This window comes from Podarcis cretensis (assembly GCF_951804945.1).
Source record: "Podarcis cretensis genome assembly, chromosome: 11".
Lineage (NCBI taxonomy): Eukaryota > Metazoa > Chordata > Lepidosauria > Squamata > Lacertidae > Podarcis > Podarcis cretensis.
The window spans coordinates 46,539,830-46,556,464 of NC_137180.1; the positions used below are offsets into that span (position 1 = coordinate 46,539,830).

Below are 16,635 nucleotides of genomic sequence, written 5' to 3' on the forward strand. Positions count from 1 at the left end.
TGTAGTTTAATATGCTATTGATATCCAGTGACTGAAATCGGTTCAGATAAGAGTTACATGCCACCTGGGGCCATTTTGCAAAGAAGCAATTTGTCATCAGGAGAGAAATTCCTCAACGCTAGCATTATTTCATTCCACTTTTTAAATGAACATCTTCCTTAAGACTGGGGCAGCGGGAACACTCTATCAATATACAAAATTGATTATTTTTCAGGCTCGGAAAATCTTTGTCATTTATCCCCTTTATAAACATCTCTGTAACAGCACCTGAATAACTGACCACATGTTCCACTCTTCAGGATCTATACAAAACAGGCAACTGAACAGCTTGTAATTAAACTAAACATAAATGAAGCAGGTGGGCAAGGTCCATGAAAAACCATGGATTATTATGTGGTTTCCAGAGCAACGAGTTTCTTTCCCGCTCAAGAGTACGCTATTTATGAATGAACTTGAAATCCTGGCTGTGAAGACACTATGAGGACGCTACCTGAATATAACTATGAAGCGCTGAGGAATAGCATTTTGAAGGAGAGATAACTGGATATTCTGACAGGGGCTGATGGGACTTGTAGTCCAAAACATCTGGAGAGCACCAGGTTGGGGAAGGCTATTTTAGGGCATTGCTCTTCAGCTGGTGGCTTGACATTTGATTAGAGAAGGGCTGTAGCTCAGAGGCAGAGAACATGCTTTGGATGCAAAAGGTAACATGTCTGCCTCAGGTTTAGGCTGTTTGCTATGCACATCTCAGTTAAAGGACTGTGGTATCACCACTTCTTCCTTTTGTTATTTAGGGCTGTTTCTAATAAAGGAAAAAGAAGAAGAGGGAGAAAGATACCTGCAACCCCCTGTGGCGATCACACAGGGTCCCTGGATGCTTGACGGTCTATTGATCCCTGTGCCACCACTGTGATCGCTTCCCTGCTGCCACCGACCCGTTTCTCTCGGGTACACACAGAGTCCAGACAGTTGTTAAAATTAAATCAAATAAACAAGTTTATTTTATAAGCATTAACAAGTTGATGGTTTCAGATAATTTTTCTTGTCAGTTTCTTATCCTTAGTTTCTTTACCGGCCTATACCTTCTAACTGATTATCCCAACTGTTTAACTGACTCCTCTTAACAGATTCTCTCACTCTCTCACATCAAACTAGCCCAACCCACAGACTTATCCTCCCTCTCCCTTCTCTAACTCCAGACTGACTTTTTAACCACTCTAACTCTAGCTCCTCCCCTTGGGTTCCTATTGGTTAATCATTTTACACTTAGTTAACCCTTTCCTTATGACCCAATATGATGTCACACACCTAGGGGGCAAACGCCACACACCCGTTTTAGGGGCAACCAATATGTGCGCAATTGCACACCTGCGCATAACGCTGGACCCAGAAGTGATCTGGAAGCGTCATAAAAGACGTCACTCAAACAGTGGAACAGGGGTGGGCAGGGCAGGGAGGTTTCGATTCCATGCAATTTCGCGCAAGAGCTCAACCCCAGTGCAAATAAGGGGTTGTCTGTATGCAGAGATGGAAAAGAAAAAAAAGAGAAGTTGTTTAAAAAGAAACAAACAAACAAAAAAGTTGCAGGTTGTGCCTAGATTCTGAATTCTGGGTCTAAAAAAACAAAAGTATTGAAGATCTCTCTAGTACAGTTGATACTAATTCCCCACTTGCAAATAACGTATGCTGAATGTTCAGATGTTTTGGACTACAATTCCCATCAGCCCCAGCTTGGAACAGCTGTGCTGGCTGAGGCTGCTGGGAACTGCAGTCCAAAAAATATAGAGCGGCTCATATTGGGGAATATTGAATGGTCCCTCGCCTCTGTGGAGGCGGTGGAGAAGAAGTAAAAACCAGTTTGGAGAGCCCCATGGTTTAAAAGCAAACACCGTGAAGCGAAAACCAGCAGAGTCATTCCTTCACATGGAAAAGTCTGGTCTGTAGGGCTACTTAACCACTCCTCTTTAAAATGTCTCCTCTTCGCTCTCTCCCCCCTGCCTGCCTGGCATCATGTGCTCCCCCTCCAGTCTGGCACGGATCTTTCTGGTATGTTCTCTTAAATGCTTTGACACATCCTGCGGCATGTAGAGGGCATCATGTTACCAATTAATGGGAGCTACTGTCTCTTGCTTTTTCCAAATTCTGGGCTTCAGCTAATAAAACTGAAGGGGCATTTGAAGTCCTTCCTTCCTTTCTTTTATGTGTTCATGAACAAGAGGCAAGCAGATGGGAAGCATGTAATTTCTGGCCAGGAAACCAGCACACATCTGTGCAACTCGTCCATTTCTCTTGCCAGAGGAAGAAAGGCACATTCAGTCAGTGTTCTTGGAGCTGAGGCTTAGCCAAGAAAAGGCCCTTTTGTTTATTTTGGTTTGATTTGTGCACCTGTCCAGCTTTTAATTATTATTATTATTAATAATAATAATTATTATTTATACCCCACCCATCTGGCTGGGTTTCCCCAGCCACTCTGGGCGGCTTCCAACAAAGTATTAAAATACAGTGGTCTGTTAAACATTAAAAGCTTCCCTAAACAGGGCTGCCTTCAGATGTCTTCTAAAAGTCTGGTAGTTGTTCTTCTCTTTGACATCTGGTGGGAGGGCGTTCCACAGGGCGGGTGCCACTACCGAGAAGGCCCTCTGCCTGGTTCCCTGTAACTGGGCTTCTCGCAGTGAGAGAACCGCCAGAAGGCCCTCAGCGCTGGACCTCAATGTCCAGACAGAACGATGGGGGTGAAGATGCTCCTTTAGGTATACTGGACCAAGGCAGGTCTTTTTTTCTATCTGCAGCATTTATTGATCTGTCAAATCTTTTTTATCTGCTGCTGCACCACCAAAAGATGAAGCATAGGAGTGTGCACACCACTTAGTTTATGACGCTACGATTTATGCTCAAGGTCTCTTGGTGAAACTGACCTTTGTGCTTAGACAAATAAATTGAACTAAATTAAAACGCATAAATAAAAAAATCGCTCTCAAGTAAAGAGTAGGTGTTATCCTGAAAAGAAACACCAGCAAAAGAAAACAGAGAAGCAAACAAAAGACCACATGACATCGAGCTTAAAAGAAAAGAGTAGCCACACATTTCAAAATATTTGTTCAGCCATCAGAAATATTTATGGGGGGAGGGGAGGGAGGGAAATGAATGTTCATAAGGAGTAGGGCTTGGTTAAGTGCCAGAAAATAAACATCCTTCATTTAGGATAGTGCTCAGTTGAATTCCCCCCCCAGCCCACCCACAATTTTGTCACCATGTTTGCAAGTGGTAAAGTTGGTAGGCCTTTTGAGAATGGAGAATGAATGGAGAATGAACAGGGCTGAAGTGTGGTCTAAACTTCCTGGCAATGGACACCCACACTCCTAGGGACCCTTGCTTCTTCATGATGGCACCATGCGATGACATGGTGTCATCGTAAAGCCAAGCAAGACTGAATGCTGGGTTCTAGTCCAATGACTGATCCAATCAAGAAAGTGCCAAGGCCACTGGACCACAGCCAATTCTGAATGAGCACCTTGCTCCAACAAAGGTTGGGGACAGATTGAAGCCTCCATCTTAAGAACTACCGGTACATACCTCCTCCAGACTCCACCTCTCTGTAGAGAACTGCAGAGCCTTCAAGGACCAACCCTCTGAGCACTCCTCCTGCATCTCATAGCTTCCATTCTGGTGTGCTCCCTGTGCCACCAGACTGGTGCTGTGTGGTGGGAGACATCTGGTTCTTCAGAGCCAGGGCAAATGGAAGGTCCAGACCCTGGTGGTCTGGGAGTTTCCTTTGGGAGCTCCTGTCCAACAGCCTCAGGCACAATGGTCTCTCTATGTCCAGCAGTCAGCTCTGACCACTGAACCAGACTTGGCTCCCCACTGGGTGCCTCTGCAGCCTCCAGCTCCATGTCCAGATCGATGCAAGAGATGGGAGTCATGACATGGAGGACAAAATGGTACTCATAGCAGTCCCAGGAGTGCAATTATTTATACTGCTGCCACAATAATAAAAGAGGTAGTAATGGCGATGAAATACCAATGAAAGAACAATGGCAAGGGAAACCTATGGAATGTGCAGAACTGACAAAACTAACAGAAAAGGACGACAAAGGCTTTAAAAGAGAATGGGAACCATTTACAACATATATGAAGAGGCAACATAAAGAAATGGACTCACTGGCAGGGTTTGAGTAAACAATCACAACTGTATACAACAAAAAAATAAGACTATATGTATTGAGGAAATTTTGGGGAAACGATACGCCGAGTGAACAATATGGAAATAAAACAAAACGGGAGTATGGGGGAAATCCAGGGGAGGAGGGTCGAAATATGAAAAATTGTTAAAGATATATTGTTATAAGAAGTATACATGGAAAAAATCAATAAAAAGTAATTTGTTTTAAAAAAGAGGTAGTAATGGTGGCAAGCAAAAATAAAACGCCGAAAGTCTTTGTGAAATTTCCCAAGTCCTCTTCTATCCTGATAAAGTTGGACACAGTGAGGCAAAGCAACAAGGCTCTGGGAGGGTTTGTGAAATTATCATCCTGTATCCCACCCTTTGCTTATGCAACACTGCATACAACTAACTCAAATTCTTCTTCTTCTTCTTCATCGTCATCATCGAGGAAAACAAGCACTTTGAAAGGAGGACTGTAACAACCACTTCAAATCATTCAAGTGGAATGAACGTGGCTTCAGAGCGAGGGCAGAACTTAATATTTTTGCAGCCACTGCATAAGGCACAGCATAATATCCTTTAACTACTATGGAACTGGTCCTGAACAGTTTCCTCAGCCTGTCATCCTAATGTGTTGACATGATTGCAGAGCCTTTTAAAATTAATCTCTTTCTTTTCTGAAGCGGCTGCCACACATCTTCTGCACATGTTTGTTGACAATTTGATAAGTGCTTTTTTTTTTTTTTTTTTGTATGGGGGCAAGTTATAATCTTTGTCTATGTTGGGCATCAAGAGACCATTTCTTCAGTTAGGCCCCTGGCTTTGCTTTCTCTGGCAAAAGGCAGATTTTTGAAAGAACATAGGTGTCAGAGCTGCCCCTAGGTCCCAGCTCACAGAGGACCAACGCGAGTCTGTCGTTATGTACAAAAGTCTTTATTGAGGTCCAGTTTCCATTTCCAAGCCGCAGCGCGCAGCTCTACGTCTTAAACCCTAGACCGGCGAAGTCCCGTCTGAATCTCCTCCCCTCTGACACCAGTTTAAGATCCTAGCCCTGCTCCACCTTTTCCGCTGCTTTCTCCTCCTCTGGGTCCTCCTGCCCGCTGGGGCATCCCCCTTTCTGGACTCTTCTGACGCTGAGTCGCTTAACTCCTCCCCCTGCCTCCGGCGGGCTTTAGGACCCGGTTCCCAATCCTCATTCTCTGCTGTCCCGCGCTCCTGTACATTTGAACTTGCCTCTCGCGCCAACCCAGTGACCTTCCTCCTGACCGTTACACTACTTCTGTCACTGCTTCCCTCTTCCGGGATACTGGCCGGATCTGACCTCCCCTCCGTTGTCTGACTCTCCGATGGAGGTGTGGTCAGCCCTGCCTTATCTTCTCTCCCTGGTGGGGAATGCACTGGCCCCGATCCTTGGGACTCTTCCCCCCCACTCTGCTCTGGTGGGGAAGCTGGTCCTGATTTCCAACTACTGCTCTGGGAGTCCCTGCTGCCCCCTTGCTCCTGGGGCGTTCCCCTTGGGAACCCCCTACCCCTGGCCACTGGCGCCCCCTTCTGTGAATCTTCCGATTCGCTGGAGAGGCTCATGGAATCCCTCGGTCCACTGTCCTCTTCTCCTACGCTCCCCTCGGATTCTTCCCCTTCGCTCTCCATCTCCTCTCTTCCCTGTGCCTCTGCTCCTGAACCCCTGACAATAGGTGTACAACTTTTTCTGCCAGGAATATGTTTGGGCAGCTTAGTAAAGGGGCCAATGTTTCCCTCCTTTGGTTAAAGGATCTCTGTAATGGCCAGGTGACTGCCAATCCCCTTACTTCCACACTTTATCCAAAATGCCAACCAGCTAACCTCTCTTTCCCAAATAATCTAACCATTAAAACTGCAGCATTAATCCCAAAGCAGCTTCAGGACTGATGAATGATGAATTGATGAGCTCTGTTTGCTTCAGCAGGATTTATGAGTCTTCAAGGAGGATCGCTGCCCACAGAGCATTATTGTGTGGGCAACTGTCTGATGGCCACGTTCTAGGGGCAGGTGGTGCCAGAGGCCCCTAACAGATACAAATAGATTCAAATTACAGATAACTGAGCATTCAATTTTGGGTGCTGCAAGGTTATGGTAAAAGAGCAAAATATAGCCGTACCTTGGATCTCAAACACCTTAGCCCCCGAACAAATTGGCTCCCGAACAATCGAAACCCAGAAGTGAGAGTTCCAGTTTCCAAATGAATTTCAAAAGCCAAATGTCCGGCGCAACTTTTGATTGGCTGCAGGAGCTTCCTGCAGCCAATCAGAAGCCACGCTTTGTTTTCTGAACGTTTTGGAAGTCTAATGGACTTCCAGAATGGATTCCATTCAAGTTCCAAAGTACAACTGTGTGTCATTCTTAGCTTTGGTATGGAAAAAGTAAAGGTAAAGGGACCCCTGACCATTAAGTCCAGTCGTGGCCAACTCTGGGATTGCGGTGCTCATCTCGCTTTATTGGCAGAGGGAGCCGGTGTACAGCTTCCGGGTCATGCGGCCAGCATGTCTAAGCCACTTCTGGCGAACCAGAGCAGCGCATGGAAACGCCGTTTACCTTCCCGCTGGAGCGGTACCTATTTATCTACTTGCACTTTGACGTGCTTTCGAACTGCTGGGTTGGCAGGAGCAGGGACTGAGCAACAGGAGCTCACCCCGTCGCGGGGATTCGAACCGCCGACCTTCTGACCATCAAGTCCTAGGCTCTGTGGTTTAACCCACAGCGCCACCTGCGTCCCTTTTGGTATGGTAGGCTATGCAAAAGTCAAACAGTGGATTATCAAAGTTCAAGAAAACATTCTAGCCTAGCAAAAGCTTGCAAGGAAGGCATGGCGCAAGGCCAGTGAAGGTTCTGGCTCGGAGAGGAGATGTAGCCATTGAGAAACTGCAGTCATTTCAACCTATGCCAGTCTGACTGCTGGGTGGCCACTCACACATAAGTGATTCCCCCCGCAAAAAAGAAGAAGAAATAGATGATCAAAAAAGGGGGACAAGAGAGGACACCAATTTTCATACTATGTGCACACAGTAATTTGTATAGATGCAATTTTAGAAATACAGTAATCATCTGGCCATTGAAAGTTAGCACTGTTGCCAGGTGAATTTCAGAGAGCAGGGATTTATACAGCTTGGGGGCAGGGGCACAGAACAGGGCTGACTCCGTGTCCCCACCGAACAAGATTGTCCCCACTGAAAGAACATTCAAGAGAGCCTCCCCGGACAATCTCAAGCACACATAGCCTCATTTGCAAATGTTTTAATTCATATTCATACAGCAACAGCAGTTGCAAATGTCTCCTCCAACCAGACATCTTAAATAAAGGTTTGAGACTAAGCTAAAAAGTCTCATGGAGAGATTGGAGGAGTGCATTCCAATCCGTCGACCCACCTGAGAAGTCTAATGCCCCCCCCCCAAGAGAGCTCTGTCATTATGATTTTCAAAGGCATCTATTTATCTGGTCTAAGATGAGCACTCTGACCAGACACTGCTTGTGGCACTCTTGAGATCTGGGGTGATACTATTCTGACTTCAAGATAAATGTCACGATGTTCTCCATAGCCATAGCAACGTCACATTGCCTGATGTCTTGTATCAAATTAAAGAGGTTTTCTTGAAGCTTCCAAGCATCAAACAGAGCTAAGATTGTCCACTGTTTTTACAGGCATCCCTTCTAGAACTTTCTTCCCTTACACAGCCTCATACCGCCCCCCTAAACTTAGTGTGTGTGTGTGCGCGTGCGTTTTGTTCAACTCAAACACAAGTTAATAATGAAACATTCATACACAGGAAAGGGCAAATAGTGGTCAAATTTGTACGAAGAGACAAATCTGTCTGGAGGTATGCACCATGCAAGAAATAATGCGGAAACATAGGGTGGACACAAGCACAGTTGTTCCATCTTCAGGATGGAGGCGTGAGGGCTCTGACAGGGTCCTAGAGTCCTCCTTCCGCCTCCCCAAAGCCAGCCAAGTGCTTACCAGGGCTTTGGGAAGGAGGCGTCAAATTTTGGCTTCACACAAGTTGCCACACCACCAAGGTCTGCCCCTGCTTGGGCTGAAAGGTACTGCCAAACTCTAGGCTACTGAATGCTATTCCAGTCCTTCCAGTTAACTGTACAAAAACCTAACTGCATAGGATTTTTCAGTGGATTTGCAGCCCAGGGATTTGCAGAGTTTCTTCACTCCTCAAGCTCCACCACGTTAGCTGTTCTTATGCCCGGGAGTACCTTTAACATCTATAGTATGCCTCCCTCTTGCTCTCTTCCTTTGAAACCATTCTCATAACCCTCCTTTTCCCTGTGAATCTCTTACTATCCACAGCCCATTGTCTACAAGTATCTGAAACAAATACATATACTTTCCTGTCTCCCTTCTCCTTCCTCTGTTGCCCCCCCCCCCCCAGTAGCACACAGTAAGCTCATTGAGGCAGGGAATCAGTCCTCTTTAAGGATGGAAAAATATGTCAACTTCAGTTTCTCATTTTTCCTAAACATTAAGTTTAGTTCTCTCCATTGGTTTGTGATTTATTCAGGAAGTTCTCATGAAAATTCATAAGCATATCTGCGCAAATTTCTCCCACGATACACATCTCTGCAAGGCAATTTCCCCAGTTTAATGCATTTTTACTATTAATTTACATGCACATTACCAATCTATCTATCTAAACACACACACACACATTACATGGCTAGACAACTGCATTGAAAAATTCACCGGAGTGAGAATTTGCAAAGATAGCCGTGTTTCGGTTTGCATATTGTTTGGGAAACTGCAAATTATGTAAGCTCACCTTTGAATGTGAGCCAAATCAAATATCTCCTGGAGCCACCCCATGTCCTCTTGTAAAACACAAAACACCACGTACAAAGAGCTTCCTATGTAAATACTTCATTTTGTATCCAGATCCCAAATTACCACTGATGCAAAGTGATATTGGTAAAATCCCCACCAGTAGCCTCAGCTGCCACTGCCAACAAATCTGGTAGCATTGGGCTTCACCAGCTCCTGGTAGCAGAAAGGCTTCACATTTTCTCTCTCCATCCCTAACAACTAATTGGGAAGCTTTTTCCTTGAAACAACAAACCTCTTCCTAATGACTAAGTGCTACGCATCTCTCTAGCAAGTTGTTTCATTCTGCATTCTGACCATATATTCTATGTGCTCAAACACTGCCATTATTTGCGCACTAGCTACAAAGGAATAATACTAACATGCATACTGACTGGACCAATTTGAAACCACCCATTATATTTCAAAAACAAATTAGAATGTCTAGACATGTTTCTTTTTGCCTGGCAGTTTTATTTTTCTGCATTAGACAAAAATAGTAATATTAAGGATGTACATGTACAGCAGGGGAGGTGAATCAAAAGCCCTTGCCTCATGTTTAATTATGGATGCAAGGCATCTGAGCCAGTGAATGAATTAATACAGGCAGCATGTTGAGGAACAAATTAGCCTCCTTATATTCAGTGTAAGTGAAAATTCAGCAAGGGGGATTGCTGTCTTAGCTTGTCTTTGGTAAATAAAGTAAATGAACTTTAGAGCCACCAACATGTGTTTCTTAAAAATGTATGCGTAAAACACCTTCTATGCACAACATAAAAAGATTGGTTCAAAATATTCAACTGTCTACCCCTGTAAGCCACTAAGCGGAAAATCCAGGAGGTCATCATAGCAGCCTTTTGCCAAGTGATTTTGCACGCTCAAAGTTAGATGATGGAAGAGGTAGGATTCAAGGGGATTTCCTGATTCATTGCTCAGCCTCTTTCTATCATGGGATTTTGAAACAATGTCAAAAACACAAGCAACAAAATAAAGAAGAGCAAAAGACTTTTTAATTTAAGCGAGTGAGAGGTAACAGAATTTTATAAAATCATTTATGGCATGGAAAAAGTGGACATAGTACTAGAATTTGTGGACCTTCGTTGAAACTGAATGTTGGAGGATACTCCCATACATTCTTATATAAACCTATATAGTGTTACTATCCTAATAATCCTAATGTCAATTGCCTACTACATTCTGTATAAACTCACTCCAAATGCTATCGCATTTATTCAGACAAAGTCTGTGCATAAGCAGTCCATTCATAAGTTGCAAGTGATGTCATATTGTCAATCCGCTGATTATAGGGTATCATATCTCTGTTCTTCCAGTTCATCAATATCAATCTCTTGGCCACCATTAGGGCGCATAGAAAAAACTGTAGCTAGCCTTAATTATGTTTCAGGTAGACAAGCCAACTTCAAACTTTGATGATGACTCTGCCTTGTTTGTCTATTGACATAGGTAAGACTAGCCACAGTTTGGTATTTGAAAGTAACAATAAACCATGGTTAACACTGACTGGAAATTGACAGGCAAGACCTCCATGAATTTGTCTCAATACCTTTTAAAGCAGGCATAGGCAAACTTGGCCCTCCAGATGTTTTGGAGCTACAACTCCCATCATCCCTGACCACTGGTCCTGTTAGCTAGGAATGATGGGAGTTGTAGTCACAAAACATCTGGAGGGCTGAGTTTGCCTATGCCTGTTCTAAAGCCATCTTAACCAGTGGTCATGCCATGGTAGCAAAATTCCAAACAATATTTTCTCCAACTATTATTGTTTTCTTTAAGAATGAAAATGAACAACAAATAAAGGCTTTTTAAAAAGATTTCATGTTACTTTAAATCGTGATAGCTAACTTGACCTTTAAAAACACACACAAGAAACCCCCACTATAAAATATTATAGAAATCACTGTTGCAATGTTTGTTCCAGCATTTTGTTTGTGAAGCTCAATAAATAATACCCAGCTTCTGCCACAGAGTTTCACAATGTGCTGCATGGCTTTCACTGTGTTGCACAAGTCCTACCTACTCCCACTAAAAGCGGAGCACCACCAGGAGGCAACGTGAATAAAACAAAGGCCTGGTTAAACATAAAAGCCATGGCCTGGCAATTAAAAACTAAAAGGTTATGCCACGCACATCTCTCTGGGAAAAGCATCGTATACTCAACATGTAACTGTTGGGAGGCGGCCAGAGTGGCTGGAGAAACCCAGCAGATGGGCGGGGTATAAATACATTACTACTACTACTACTACTACTACTACTATTACTGTTTACCTTAGCTTGTGACACCTGTATACACACACAGACACACATATAGGACCCACCCTACTATTCTGATTGCAAATTGTTTTAACAGATTTTAATGTTGCATTTTTAAAATATTGTTGTAACTTGCCCTGGACTCTATGGTGATTAATGGGTAAGTAATCTAATACATCATGATGATGATCATTATCAAACATTCATCCATTCATTCATCCCCCACTTTTACCCTAATGGAACTCAAGGCAGTTTACAGTTAAAAATGAGTGCCGCAAAAAAAGAACAGAAAAAACCCCAATAATTAAAAACAATTAAAGATTGCTTGAAGTAAAACCATACACCTATATAAATCTATTAAAACAATATGGTTAGAGCATGGTCTGATAATGCCAAGGTTGCAGATTCAATCTCCATATGGGGAAGCTGCATATTTGTGCATTGCTGGGGATTGGACTTAGACCATCCTCAGGGTCCCTTACAACTCTACAATTCTATGAATTACAATAAAAACGGCACAGCACCAGCCCTCTCATTAAAAGCAGTTGGTTCCTAAAAAGCCTGTTGCAACAAAAAAGTCTTCACCTGCCAGTGGAAGGACAGCAAGGAGGGAGCCAGTCTAAATTCTCTATGGAGGGAGTTTCAAAGTCTGGGAGAAGCCACCGAGAGGCCTTCTCCTGTATCCCCGCCAAGAGTTCCTTTGAGGGCTGTGGGACTGAGAGAAGGGCGTCCCCAAAGATATCAAAACCCAGGCAGGATTGTATGAGGAAATACGGCCTTTCAGATAGCTTGGACGTAAGCCGTTATGTCTACATAAGGTCAAGCCGCAGGCTCAGTCAGCTCACAAGCATTTCAAAACACAGCTATTGCAAAGTCTGCTAGGACTGAGACCTAGGAACGAGCCCTGGCAACAGCCCATCTCCCTATCAGAGAGTTGTATAATAATTTATGTGCCACAAAATATTCTGCATGGGGAGTAAAGTCAAACGTCATTGGTTGCCATGGGTGGTACAGCAGTTGGCTCCGAGCAAGCATAACCTTGTAAATAGCAGGAGTGCTGGCCGCAGTGGGAGCACATTTACAGGGTATATTTGCATATAATGGATCCATCTCTGCAGAAGAGATTAGATGCTTTCAAAAATGCTCTTCAGCTGCCTTTTTTACTTCATCACCACAGCCATATGTATTAAATGCCTGGCAATTGCTAGTGAATTTTGCTAAAAAAAAGAAGAGAGAAACATAAAAATCTGATTGCTATTTAAAATATGACTTTGGGGGAAATGGCCATGGCGTAGTTAGTTGGAAAGCTGACCTCTATGAAGACTTGTCACACCACAAGAGCCCAAGGCTAACCTGAGTGGAGGAAGTTTGTTGGTCAAGTCTGACAGACTTCAGGTCTTGAGTAATATTCTGTGGAGCGGTTGGCAGCGTCAGTGACAATTACCGTATTTTTTGCTCCATAACACTCACTTTTTTCCTCCTAGAAAGTAAGGGGAAATGTCTGTGTGTGTTATGGAGCGAATGCCTACAGATGGTGGGGGGATCTGCTGCAGTCGTGAGCAGAGGATCCATGGTTCCCCTTCCTTCCCTCCTCGGTGGCTTGCTTTGAAACAGCAAAGTGGGAGAAGAGCCACTGAGTGGGGAGGAGAGAGGGACAGAGAGCCGGCTTGCTTTAAAGGAGCAAGGCAGGAGAGGAGAGGAGCCGCTTACACTAATGTAAGCGGCTCCTGTCTGGTTGGCTCCTTTAAAGCAACAGTGCTCTCTGTCCCTCTCTCCTCCCCACTCAGCTCGCTAAATAGCAGCAAAGTTTTTCAGCTCGCTAAGCCGGGGAGGTGGGAGAGAAGGAGCAAAGCGGGAGAGGAGAGGAGCCTTCTCCCCTTATACCACTCTTCTGCATTATTAGCAGCAACCTTCTCCACACTCCCCATGTGTGCTCCTTGTCCCTTCAGTGTTTTTCCTTCCCTCCCCACTTAAAATCTGGTTAGAAAGCACGGATCCACATGGATCCTCAGGATTTTTGCACTGGGTCATCCCAAATTCACCGTCAGATCACATGTCTGTGGCCACAGCATGAACCACAAAAATCATACATTCACTGTTTCGTTTAGAATTTTTCTTCTTTTCCTCCTCTAAAAACTATGTGCGTGTTATGGTCGGGTGCGTGTTATAGAGCGAAAAATACGGTAACAGTTTAGGGTGCTGACCACAGCAGAAGCAATCGGAAGGTTGCCATAACAGTGGCATCTTTTCCAATGAGTGCATGGTCAGTTCTTTTCTCCAGCTATTGTCTGCGATCAACAAAATCTTGCAGGATTATTATTTTTTAAATACTGGAGGAAAAAACCTGGACAACAAGACTGCTTATCTAATAATTATCCACCTAATAAGTATATACGCCACACTTCAAACGTAAGACTCCAAGGGCACTATGTAATAAACAGTGTATGCACATCACACACAAGAATTTCTTATTGTCTTCAGCCATCTCATCGGGGACTGTGATTTCTCTACCCAGTCTACTGAGGTACTGGGGGTGAGCATTGACTTGGAACCCTTTTCACAAGCTCCCGTTCCTTCCCAGCAGCTCATCCAAGTGTGAACCTTCTCAACTGACCAAGATTTCTACCCTTACTTGTCGAAAGAGCAGTAAGTGGTCGGAAGTGATCAACAAAAGAGGTTTAAAGACTGTCTCAAGGCAAATCTTAAAAATTGTAGTATAAATGCCAACAATTGGGAAACACTCGCCTGTGAGTGCTCCAATTGGAGAACAGCCTTTACCAAAGGTGTCATGGGCTTTGAAGACACTCAAACTCAGGACACAAGGGAGAAATGTGCTAAGAGGAAGGCACGCTTGGCAAATCCACACCGTGATTAACTCCCGCCCAGAAACCAATGTCCCCACTGTGGAAGGATGTGTGGATCCAGAACTGGCCTCCACAGTCACTTATGGGCTCACTGTTGAAACCATGTTTATGGAAGACAATCTTACTTGGCTATGGGTGATCACCAAAGAAGAAGAAGAAGACCTTCTTACCACTGCAGTCCAGACCCCTGCAGCTGAGATCAGGGAACACGCAACAGGTGTGCACTTAGGCGTGGATCAATGGCCCTAGATCGACTCCAATAAGTCTAACTAACGCCTCACTTCCAAGCCCTAGCAGCCCACTACTGTATGTTAGCAATCTTAGTTTCCCAACTGCAGAATAGGAGTCACAGATCGAAAGCTATTCCATGCTTATTGAAAAGACACCTGCAGTAAGAATCTGAAAGGCCTTAACTTTGCTAAAGTCTGCTAAAATGAATCAGCAATAGGGGTTTAATAATGTTAACCTGCCTTCTGATCTAAGAGGTGCAACAAAATTGACCAAGGTGCAATTAAATCCTTTCTACCTTCATAATGAATGGGGGGCGGGTTATAATGGCTTACAGGAGAACCTCTGAAAATCAAGCACAATCAAATATGAACAGAAAACAAACGCAGAAGAAGCAATGTATCATTGCCATCTAGTTAAAGAGAGAGAGGGAGTTATTCTGTCAACAATAGTGTCAGAAATGGATGGGAAAGTTTGCAGTCTAAAGGATTGTTGTTTTGCAGGGCAACTTTATTTTTACCTTACTCTGAAGAAGTGTTAAAGAGAACATCGTAATATTGTATGAAAGAGACAAACTGCCTCAGTGAGGAGCCCATGTGGAAACCAGTACTCTTCCAACAAACAAGCCAGTGGTTGTTTGCCAAAAGAGCCACTGGGACATTCCCTCAGAGAACTCACAAGAAGTGGTTGCTGATGAGTGTGGGCTATAAGCAGTGGTCTGAGCTGAGCTGGGAATCAGTATGCATTGGATGAATTCAGTAGCCAGGACTGGAAAGCAACCAGGACATAGGACAGAGGAGAAAGCCAGAACTCGGAACAAAAGGGTAAGTTAGGATTGAAGAGCTAACCAGCATGACAAATCAAGGAATAAGTCAAGAACCAGGATCAGAACTGTTACATTTTATTTTCTTATTTCTCTAAATATTTTTTAATCCTAATACATGGTCCAAAACTCCTCCTAGAGAAGCTTATGGATAATTTAAAAGGCTTAAAAAGAAAGAAAGACATGATACGAAAGAAAAATAGATTGGGAGGGAAGAGGAGAAGAAGTCTAAGGGACAAGTTTTTGTTAACAAGCTCTGATGAGAAATTTGGAGTGACCCTCAGAATATCTTCCATCTTGCAGGGGAAGGAACGGCAGCAACCAATTTAGTGGAGGAAAATTATTTCTCTTGCCTTTTTCTTCAGCTGACACCAGTAACGTCTACCCAACATAAATTACAAGAATCCTATCCACCTTCCAATAAGTTCCACATAAAACTTAGAAGATGTCAGCCAATAAGGCTAACAAAACTAAACGGAACAGAAAACAGAAGAGATGCTATCGAATGCCGAACATTCCACTGGCTTCTCTCCCGAAGGAACAAGATAAGATAGATGCTGGTGGATAAGCAATTCTAGGGGATTTGAGCTACAGCAAGGAAGGTCCTAATGTGAGCCCTCAGCAGCCCAGCCTCATGGGTGGAATTCTAAGCAAGTAATCTTGATTAGACCTTGAAGAAACAGTCATAGAGGAGCACTAGGAGGAGAAGAAGCCACTAGAACCTAAGAGCCTGATGGATCAAGACAGTGGCCCCTCTAGGCCAGCATTCTGTGCTCACTGTGCCCAACTAGAAACCTGTGGGAAGTCTGCAAGCAGGACTCGGTCAGAAGAACACTTATCCCCTCCTGTGGTTTCTAACAACTGGTGTTCAGAAACATTACTGCCTCCAATTGTGGAGGCACAGCATGGCTAGTTGTCAAGTCCTGACTTGTCTTCGAACAGCTAGCGCTGAGAAACACAAAAGCAAAGAGAAGCTGTCTTGCACCAAGTCAGAACACTGGCCTACCAAGCTCAGTATTGTTTCCACTGACTAGACAGCAGCTCTCCAGACTTTCAGACAAGGCCTTTTGCCCAGTGCTACCTGGAGACGCCAATGACTGAACTTGGGGAGTCTAGAGCCTGCAAATCACGTGCTCTACCACTGAGCCTTTAAGGCAGCTGCATCATTTCATCACAAATCTAAGAGATAGATTGTTATGGCAGCAAAGGCAGGTATGCAGTAGGAGGGGAGGAAACCTACAGCAGATAATGATTTGTGGAGATGTAGCACACCAAAAGCTTTTTTTTTTTTTTGCAAGGATCATCTTGTCCAAATGCTGCTTTGTTTTCCTTTATCATGTGCTCTTCCCTTTATCATGAGCTCTTGCAAAACATTTCTCCTCCAGAGTGATGAATTATTACTCTCCTAAGGGCAGCACAACAGAGGTTTTAAATGGACCAAAGTTT

General features: G+C 44.0%; 1 protein-coding gene and 1 long non-coding RNA gene across 5 annotated transcripts in view; one reads left to right on the plus strand and one right to left on the minus strand.

Moving 5' to 3' along the window:
- Positions 1-16,635, minus strand: part of GHR (growth hormone receptor) — a 105,406-nt gene that overhangs the window by 37,303 nt on the left and 51,468 nt on the right. The gene's annotated exons all lie outside the window — the stretch shown is intronic.
- On the plus strand, positions 3,304-9,510 carry LOC307226452. Its single transcript, XR_013843436.1, has 3 exons — positions 3,304-3,997; positions 4,396-5,025; positions 5,857-9,510. It is a non-coding gene; the product is annotated as an uncharacterized lncRNA (long non-coding RNA).